This window comes from Puma concolor, chromosome A2, assembly GCF_028749965.1.
Source record: "Puma concolor isolate L17-30 chromosome A2, mPumCon1.1.hap2, whole genome shotgun sequence".
NCBI classification, from domain to species: Eukaryota; Metazoa; Chordata; class Mammalia; order Carnivora; family Felidae; genus Puma; species Puma concolor.
In genome coordinates this window covers 152,632,859-152,642,996 of record NC_141668.1, presented here as the reverse complement: position 1 = coordinate 152,642,996, position 10,138 = coordinate 152,632,859, and the positions used below count along the sequence as shown (strand labels likewise).

At 54.1% G+C, this 10,138-nt stretch overlaps 1 long non-coding RNA gene across 3 annotated transcripts; it reads left to right on the top strand.

Annotated features, from left to right (window-relative positions):
* Positions 1–3,553: 3,553 nt before the first annotated feature.
* LOC147583602 (uncharacterized) lies at positions 3,554–8,313 on the top strand. 3 transcript variants are annotated; one of them, XR_015248384.1, is made up of 5 exons: positions 3,554–4,027; positions 4,364–4,439; positions 5,333–5,421; positions 7,547–7,764; positions 8,209–8,313. It is a non-coding gene; the product is annotated as an uncharacterized LOC147583602 (long non-coding RNA). The 3 variants fall into 3 exon arrangements; XR_015248383.1 differs by lacking the exon at positions 3,554–4,027 and having other exon boundaries at positions 4,035–4,439; XR_015248385.1 differs by lacking the exon at positions 3,554–4,027 and having other exon boundaries at positions 4,035–4,439; positions 8,206–8,313.
* The last annotated feature ends 1,825 nt before the right edge of the window (positions 8,314–10,138 follow it).

Below are 10,138 nucleotides of genomic sequence, written 5' to 3'. Positions count from 1 at the left end.
CTCCTCATCAGATTAGGTCATAGGCCTGCATGGAGCCTTTGGCTCCTAGAGAGTGGGAGGCAGTGGAGGACAGGGTCCATCCTGCTGAGAGACCTTGGGGGTCTTTTCTCATACTCTGTCCAAAGAAGACTGCAGGTCAGAGCAGCAGCAAGAGTGCCTGGATTCCCTAAAAACCCCAGGCCTGGCTTTAGACCTCTCAGACCAAGAGGATGTGTTGACAGTAGGTCCACCTGCTTCACACACACACACGCACGCACGCGCACACACACATGGGGTGGAGGAAGGACTCTGGCCCCCAAGAGGTCTTCTCTGCCTGCTCAGCAAGGTCTCCTCTAACATGGACCATGAGCAGCATTCTCTAGGGGGGAAGGGGCAGGCAATGTGGCTGCTAGACTATACCAAGTGTCCACATGACTGTTTGAAAATGAATATCTCTTGTTTCTGGCTGTCAAGGTCCAGTCACTCAGCCTCCATAAGGATGGGTCTGCAGGCCCTTGGTCATAGTCATTTTTGTATGTTTTGAAGAATTTCCTAGGTCTTTTTTTTCCTTCTTTCTTGCTTTTTAAAATTTGCTCTCTTTGGAAATGAACAAGTGAAAGCAGCCAGAAACTCCAGCACAAAGGTCTTCTATATTTATTTTCACTGCTTTTCTTATGACCACTTGTAACAGCAAGACAAGATGATATAGACCAGGAAAAAGGGCCAAAGTCAGCCTTGGTCTCTTCTGACCAGCAGCTTCCCCCTGCTGGGGGAAAGCTTCCCCCTGCACACCCTCCTCACCTGTGTGCACATGTGTACATTCACCTATTGATGGAAGAGGAATTCACTCGTTCAACAAATATTTATCAAGATTTCCCATGTGCTAGGCATCCTTCCAGCACCTGTACACACAGCAGTAAACAAAGTGAAGGCCCTTGCCTTCCTTGAGCTTACATTCTAGGTGTGGGACTGAATTCAGACCAGAAACATGAAACATAATTAGTAAGTTACATTATTTGTTAGAAGATGGTCATACCATAGGTACTAAAATGGCAAGGTAGGAGCAATAGAGAACAGGGGGTCTGGAGGTGGGTCAAGGTGGCCTTCACTGAGAAAAATATGCTTTATCAGAGATTTGGAGAGGGAGGAAGTCATGTGGATGCCTGCAGGGAACATTCCAGCCAGAGGGATCAGCTGGTGCAAAGTTCAGAAGCAGAACATACCTGTGAGAGGAGCAACCAGGAAGTCGTTGTGGCTGCTGTTGAGTGAGGCAGTAGAGGGAAGGAGGGACAAGTGGGGGCTTTTGAGGGGGGAGGATGTGGGGCCTTGCCAGCCACCATAAGGGCTTTGGATTTTTCTCTGGGAAAGGTGAGACCCAATGCCAATTCTTGAACAGAGAAGGGGGCAGGATCTGATTCAACAGCAACTCTGGATTATTCCAGCTGCTACATGGAGCTTAGACTCTGGGGTGTGGGATGGGGAGCCAAGGGTGACAATGACACACAGGCTATTGCAATTTCAGACAGACATGTCAGGTAGCTCAGCCCAGGTAGTGGCACAGTTGGGGTGAGATGCTGGACATGTGCTGGAGGTAAAGGCAGCAAAGTTCCCTGATTATTTGGACATGGGGGTGGAGTGGGGCAGAAACAGTCTAGGGTGACTCCAAGGCTGTCTAGGGTCCAAACTGCCACTGCATCCACTGAAGGAGGCAGTTCTTGGGAGGGAGATCAGTTTTGCCCATGAAAAGTCTTAAAAATCGACTAGATATCAAAGTGGGGATGCCAAGTCGGCCACTGGGTATGTGACTCAAGTTCAGTAGAGTGGCCAGAACTGGACCCAGAGTCTGGGAGGCAAAGCCAGTGGACAGTAGTTAAGGTCAGGGGCCTGGATGAGATGAGGGTGGTGAGTGAAGACCGAAGGGCAGCAGTCAGGATGGAGCCCTGGAACACTCCTATTAGGAGATAGGAGAGCCAAGGTGGAATCAGAGAAAGAGCTAAGCAGGGGAGCCAGGAGGAAACAAAGGGGGAAGAGGGCATGTGGGAGCCAGACGGGGGTCAAATGCTCAAGGAGGTGAGCATGGAGCTTCAGCTGGGTTCGGCAATGTGTGGGTCACGGCTGTTTTGTGGAGGGAAGGGCAAGCCTGACTGGAGTGGGTAGAGGAGGAAGAGGTAGGACTGGTAAAACTATAATGTTTTTGTTTTGCTTTTGAGAGAGAGAGAGGGGGAGAGGGAGAATGAGTGGGGGAGGGGCGGGGAGAGGGGGACAAGGGATCCAAAGCGGGATCTCTGCTGACAGGCTGACAGCAGCAAGCCTGATGTGGGGCTCCAACTCATGAACCCTGAGATCATAACCTGAGCTGAAGCTGGGCACTTAGACTGAACCACCCAGGCGCCCCAGGACTGGTAAGACTACAGACTGGTAAGATCTGTGTGAAGTGAGGGGAGCAGGACCAACAGAGGCTTTTAGGAAGACTGAGAAGAAGGTACTGAGGAGGAGAGATTGGACCATGGGTGGGAGGTTGGTGAAGGCCAGGGCTCTAGAGATAGTGGGCTAGAAGACAGTAGCTGGAGGTTGGACAGTTGGCATCAGGGTATACAGGGTGGACACTGCCTGGCCTGGCCAAGCCCTGGTAGCCAGGGACATGAAGGAGCACATGGAGGGACCCAGAGGACTCATCCAGATGTCTGCCTTGATCTCAGTTTAAAGTCATCCAGCAACTGATTTTCAAACAACTTGGAACAGGAATAATTGACTGGAAGTTACTTAGAAAGTGCAGCCCTGGAAAAAATCTGAAAGAATAAAACTGCTTTCAAAACCACATAAGGCTGTAAACCTGCCCTGCCACGCACAGCAGGACCTGGACAGTATTAGACTGCGACTTGATCCCCCATACCCCCACCCCCAACCCGAGTTCTGCAGAAGGCGGCCTCTGCTGTCCCCTGGTGGCCAATGGCGGGAGTCTGGGCTGTGCTGTGACCCGCCAGACACCTTGTGGGGCTGGGTGGCTGGAATGGTCAGCTATGGCAGTGCAGCCAGGCCCTGAGGCTCCAAGGCAGTCCAAAAAGTCCTCCAGCCTGGTGTGTGGGAGGAAGGCAGGCAGGAAGGCTCCAGGCGGGACGTGAAGGGAAAGGTGGTCAAAAAGGGGCCAGGACCTCAACGTTTGGCATCCTGGGTAGGTGAGCGAGGAGCTGCCAGTCCCACACGTGGCCAGGTCCTCAGAAGGCCAGGCAGGGACCTCTACAGGGTTGCCTGATCTGGAAGGAAGGAAGGGGCTGAACTCCTAGAGCCACTCTTGACCTAGCCTTCTGAGACCCCCTCCCCACATGCCCGAACCCCTCTCCTTATCCTGACCAAGTCCACCCTGGGGTCAAACACAACCGTCCCCAGGCTGGGCACGAGGGAAAGACACGGGGCCATCCGATCCCGAGGAAGCCAGGAAGTGGCTGCCCGGGATGGTCCCCCAAATGGGCGCCTGATCTCCGCTGTGAATTTGGGGAGGCGGGGGAGCATCTTGGAACAGAGGGTGGGAAGGTGCCACGACCAGAGGGAGTAGAAGGCGGCTGTTAGGGCACGTCCTGGGGATGGTCCGAGAGAACGGTCTTCCTCTATGGCTGGGAAGGCCAGGCAGGCGGGGATCAGACGAGGGCCACGGGCGCTCCAAGTGGCAGGCAGATGGGCGGAGGCCGGGGCCAGGGTCGGAGACTAAACAAGGCGAGAAAGCAAGCCTGGTGGGGATATAACCTCGAGTGGCAGCCGGAAGACAGCAGCGGCAGGAGAGGCAAAGGCTGCGCGGAGGCGGAGGAAGTGCTGGGTCGGCCTCGGCTCCCGCGCTGCGCCTGAGGCACGCCAGAGGGCGCCGCTGCCCCGCGAAACCTTGCCGGGCCTCCGGCGGCCACAGAAGTCCAGCACTCCCGCCTAGAGAGGACCCGGAAGAGGCGGGGCGCGAGCTCAGAGGCCGCTTCCGGCTTCAGCCCGGCCTGGAGGGCGGAGGGCGCTGGGGCGGGGCTTGGGCCCGAGAACTTGAGGAGCTGGGTTAAGAAATGGGGAGGTGTGAGGGGGCTGCGGTGCGCGGGGTGGCGGACGGTGGCCGGAGGCCGCGGGGGGCGGGACAGGCGCTGGTCTGCGAGGCTGCACCCTCGCAGCTCTCTGCCCTGTGCCTGAGCTCTGGGCCTTTTCCGTTGTGAAATACAGTCCTGGGGCTCCTGGGGAGCCTTAGCGCTGCGCGAGCCCTGGGGGCAAGGCGTAGAGTGCTTCGAGCCGTGGAGAGATGCGAAGGGAACTCCAGCAGGGGAAGTGGGGAGTGCTTTCCCCCACAAAGGTGGGAAAGCAGGTGTGGGGCGCGAAGAATCTTTTAAACTAATATTCTTTAAATGTCTATTTGGAGAAGAGGCCAAGTCTGTGGAGAAGGCTGAAAGGGGACCAACCAGCCCAAACTTGCTAGAAGAAACAGTTCAGCCCAGGCCATGTCCCCGGAGCTACCTTCTAGGCGACAAGGGACAACCGTGTCTCCTTAAGCTTTCCTCCATCACCTTAACCTTCTGCACCATATAGTGGTCCCCCTCTGTCTCCCTACCTTCTCCCTTCTCCACAGGGGTATTACTCCTCATAACTGCCAAAGGGAACTTTAAAATAGCAGGTCATGTCACCCTCCCTTAAAAACCCGCTAGTTGTGGGGTGCCTGGGTGGCTCAGTCGGTTAAGCATTTAACTTAGGCTCAGGGTGTGATCTTATGGTTTGTGAGTTTGAGCCCCACATCAAGCTTTACACTGACAGTGGGGAGATTGCCTCTCTCTCCCTCTTTCTCTGCTCCTGCCCTGCTCGCGTGATCTCTCTCTCAAAATAAATTAATTAATTAAAATTAAAAAAAAACACAAAACACCCTAGCTGTTAAAACAAAACGTTAGTTGTTTCCATCACAATTAAATTTGGAATAAAATCTAAACTCGGCCCTGATGATCTGGCCCCTGCTACCACCCCCTGGTGCTAGCCCACAGCCTGGACATCTGACATCCCATGGTGGCCTAGAACCTTTGCTTTGGCTGATAGCATCCTAAAAACTTTCTTCCAACAGCCTGAAGCAGGCCCCAGCCAGGCTCATTCCTCTGCGTAGTTAGCTTCAGTAGTAGCATCTGCTCCATGCAGTGTGGCAGAGCAATGTCCCCTACTCCCAGGACTCAGTGGCCAGCATCCCTCCCAGGACAAGTCCCCTTTCTCTTGCCTCTCTACTCCCAGTTACCATCAGCAGGAAGCCCCTGAGCCCAGGTGGCTGGGCCTTGGAGGCACCTCATGGGCTGCTTGCTTTTGCATCACGTTCATTAGGCTGTTTTTGCTCCTTCATTAAATTAAATTCCAGGAAGCATTGCTAATGAAGGCCCTAACAAGTCGCGGGAGAGGCTACCAGCCCCAGCCTTTGGACAGCATGACACGGAGGGCTGCAACAAGGTGAACAGAAGAGTGGCTCCTGGGGATAGGCTGATTATCATTTCCCAGGCCCTCTGAGGACCCTGGGTTTCTTGGGGAGCTGGCCTTTAGAGGCTGTGTATGTGGCAGACACAGTAGCGAGTTGGACCATGAGCTCTTCAAGGGGAAGGAGAGGGGCTGAGCTCAGACTTGACCACCAAGCCCCAAGGGCTCCCTGGACAGTTCTCCCCTACTCAGTAGCAGCTTGAGTGCCAGGACCAGTTGTATTTGCAAGGCCAGGCATGGGTCACTGGCCTAGAGATGCTGATGCCTGCTGCAGGCTCAGATGTACCCTTACCTCAGCATCTCTTAGGGACTTGGGAACTCCTTGACTGCCCTACTCAGTGAAGCCCCATGGCAGTCTTCTCTCACATCACAATATGTACCTCTTGCTCTTGCTATTCTGGCCAAGCTGACCTCCTTTCTGTTCTAGGAACACCCTGTGTCTTTCTACCCCAGGGTCTTTGCACTTGCTATTACCTCCACCTATTACTCTCTTGGCTTATCACACTGTTGGTCTCTTATCATTTGAAGGTCTTCTTCTCAGACTGTTACTCCTGTGTACACTCCCAGTGGCTCTCTTGTCACCCTGTTGATTTCCTCTGAAACTGTTTTTGTTTCCCTGTTTACTTGTTTGGCATGTGCTCCTGAAGGGCAGGGTCCCAGCTGCTTCTCTCTCCCTAGGGTTCTCAGCACAGTGGCACAGTAGACAATGGGTGAGTAGATGACTCATCTTCTCAGACCCTCCTGTCCCCATGTTAGGTGGAGCCCCCTACCCCATCCAGAAACTTCTGGCCTGAGTTCTTCATGCCAAAGCCAATTATCTTTGAAGGAGGCAGATGCCCAGGAAGGGGGACCCTGGACTCCAAGACCTCCCAGGCTTGGAACTGTTTCTCTGGAGGGAAGAGAAGCCTGGAAAGAGAGGTTTGAAAGGAAGGGGCAGAGAGGGAAGGGTACCTGACTCCAATCTCAAAACTGCTTCTGGGCTAAGAAGCAGGAAGGGGGAAGTGCAGGGGATGTACCCAGGAGGTGGAGCCTGGCTCAGGGCTGCAGGGAGGGAGCCAGCTCTGGCCACTGAGATCTACAAGCAGAAGCTGCTGAAGCCCTATCTGCAAGGCCTGTGATTTGGTGATCAGAGTTGCTGGGGACTGCCACCTGGGAGCTATGGAAGTGGGGTGGTCAGGACCCTGGACTTTGGGTATCCCTGTAGGGTCCTGCCTGTTCCTGGACTCTGAATGAGGGCAGACACACCCACCCTGAAACTGTCTTTGAGGAAGTACTCATAGCTTCCCCTTCCTGGAGCCTGTGGGCTGGGGTGTCATGGCCCACTGAGGGGGTCTCCATTCCTCACCCTGCTCAGCCTGGTGCATGGTAGGAACTCAGTACAAGCTGCACCTGCTCTGTGGAGTGTGGTGAGCCCCAGGACTATTCTAGCTGTCAGAGTGAGCAAGGGAGTTGAGTGAGCTGGCAGCTGCCACTTCTCCATTCTGGCCAGAGTGCTGTCCTCAGTTCTGCTGGCTGTCATTTCACTGTCTTTATGGTCTAGTCCAGGTGGTGCTGGACCAGTGTGCACAGAGACAAGTCTTGCCTCCTTTGGGGCCCATGAGGCCCTGGCTAGGCAGCTATCCTCTGCTCCCAAAATGACATCTCTCAAAAGGACTCCTGGGTTCCCAAACGGGAGGGAAGCAAGCTGTCCGTGTTGTCTCTGGATGACCATGGATGGGTCCCAGCCCCTTCTGATTCTCAGTTGCCTCAGCTGTAAAGCAATGGGGTTTCTCCAGCTCTGATCCTTGATTTTCTCCCTGGCCCCTCCCCAAACCTGGTCTCACAGTTTCACCTCCAGATTCCCTGTTCCTGCCACATTCTTCCTCAGCTCTCTCCTCCCTCTACCACTCCCCACATCACTTCCACTAAGAAGCCTCCTTCCCAGGCACAATTAGTTCCTGCCTTCTCTGCACATACAATAATGGCAAATACTGTTATAGTGGCAGCAGGATTAGTTGTTTACAGCTTTCCCAGTTCCAGGAGGTGGGGGGAGGGGGGAAGGGGGAGAACCCCTGGAAAGGTTGGGGGAGAGTTTGTGTGATTCATTCATTTCATTTGACAGATATTTACCTGCACCCTCAAGGATTACTCTGGGCCTGGAAACAGAGACCCAGATGGAAGAGACTCACCACCAAGACAGTGGGATCTGGGCCTGGGGTGGGGAAAGCTCCAGGACAGTGGAGTCCTAGAGGCCCAGCTCACAGCCATGGAATGAGAGATAGGGAGGAGGAATGAGTGGAGAGGGATCAAGGGGAGGAGCAAGAGGATGGAGTGAACAAGGTCAGTCAGATGGCTTGAGTGTGGATATGTTAAGTGGGGGGAGATCAGGTGGACCTTGGGTGGGGACAGGGCCTTGCAGAGATTACTATCATAGGACTCACCCCTACTTAGAGTTTTCCATGTGCCACTCACATGGAAACATTTTACATTTTACTTTCATTTCCTCCCTTAGTCCTGACCTTAGCCACTGCAGTGGGTTGATGTTACTGTTAGGCGCATTTACTGATAAGAAAACGGAGGCACAGGGAGTTTCTGGTATTTCTCCAAAGTAATATGCAGCTAGTAAGTTTGTAGACTGTTCCTCAGAGTTCTTGCTGTCAGTTGTCCCTCTACCACGTCTACTTCCTACACAATCCAAACCAGAATGTCTGGGTTTTATCCTCAGGGCACTGTGGAGCCACAGAAGGTTTATGAGCAAGAGAGTGATGTGATTTCTTTCAGCAGGATCCCTTGGCTGCCATGTAGAGGATGGATTGTAGAGGAAAGATGAGAGCCAGGGAGGAGGCTGGAGGCCCATGAGAAGAGACAGAGAACAGAGACACATGTGAGGTGGGGGTTGAGGAGGGGAAGAAACTGACAGGGTGTAGGGGTGGAAGGGGGGGGGGCTTGCTCTGGCTGGTGAGAGACCACAAAGTGGAGAGACCAGGAGCAGGGGCCACTGGAGGTGCCTAAAGTGTCTAGGGGAGGTTTCAGAGCAGTGATGGACATGGGGCTGGTGATTAGGGGAGAAGCTGGGCTGGAGATGACAGAATAGGATTCAGAGCCCCAGGAATGGAAGGGAGGCATGTGAATGGAGTGGCAAGCAGAGGCCTAGCTCTACCCTTGGGGCCCCCATGGAGATGGAGAGGGGGAAGCTGGGAGGGGTGGAATAGGGTTGCTGGACACTTTAGGAAGAACGAATAATTAGAGGGAGTGACTATCAGGTGGAAGTGTGCAAGGACCACACAGCCTGGCCTGAGGCTGGAGGAGGATATGCCTCCCTGTGGCCCTGTCCTGCCCTGCCTCCATCGATTGGGGTCTGTGTCTGCCCACCTCTGGTGAGCCTGGCCTCCAAGGGGCTGACAGGTTCTCCCCGTTGCTCAGCAACTGCAAGAGCTGTTGGCTGTTGCTAGGAGCCAGCTGGGGAGGCCCAAGGAGGTAGGATCAGCTCTCAAATGTGGGGCGGGGCTGATGGGGGAAAGAGGCCTGCCTTGGAGCTGGGTTTGTAGCCTATGTGTGGACAGGCTGTGGTTTTGACTGTGTGCACCCATTTTATAGTGGGTTCTATGGATTTGAGGCATGTTGGAGGTTGGTCCTATGACTTAATGAATAGTGCATATCTCTGAGTGTCTGTGTTCCTGGATGGCCATTATATGTTTTCACCATGTTTGCTGCATGTTTGTGGCAGAGCCTGCCTGAGCTTTGGCTCTAGGCAGGAGAGGATCCTCGGAGAACCATTGGAAGACCTATAGTCCAATGATTGCTCCTCAACAAGGGAGCCATTCAGATAGGGATCCACAGACAGTCCACGGAGAGCAGACAGCTGAGGATTTGGAGCTGAAACAAGATGTGTGGCAGGGTGGTAAGGAAGGAGTCTATGCTGAACAGGGGGTCTGTGGGTGGCCAGCTCCCTTCCTGGCTTTGTGGACCTTGTCTTTGGGCGGGGCCTCCTCGACTCACAGCATTGGGGCCACACAAGAATCTTCGTGGGTAACCCTTGTTAGACTCTTTCACTGGAAGTCCATTGGAGGTCAGGGCTGTGGGCTCTTCTTGAACAGTATTAGAAAGACTGCAATGTTCTGCTAGAAACGATGCTGCCTCCACTCCACCTTTGCCCAGCCATAGGGTTGCAGCCACTGTCCAGTAGGGACAGGTCATAGGGTCAGGGCCACTTATCTTTCCATAAATCAGGTGGACCTCTCCTTCTTGCCTGCTGCCTCTCTCTCTCTCTCCCTCTTTCTCGGTCTGGTTGCCATGTCCCAGGCTGAAGTCCAGGATTCCTACATGCAGGAGAAGGCCTCCTAGATCAGAGAAGGATGGATAAAGCCTTGTGTGACAAGAGGAGGCACCCTGGCTGAGGGAGATAGCTTGGGCAAAGGTGTAGAGGTGGCAGTAGACATTTTTTAAACTGCAACTCGAGAGAGAAGGGGCCAAACTCGCCTTAAGACAGAGAAAGCCGAAGTTTAGAGAGGCTCCGGGGCTCCGTAGATCCTGAAACAAGTTTATTGGGTTCAATAACTTTAACAAGAGAGAAGACACGCCTCCTTCACCCAGCTAGCCCGTCTCGCTTAAGCTCCAGGGCTGATTTCTGCTCGCCTAAGAGGTGCACCGGATCCCCACCCTCGGGGTACAAGATCCGCCCGCCTCCGCCGTTGGGCAGCGGGGCTCCGGGAGT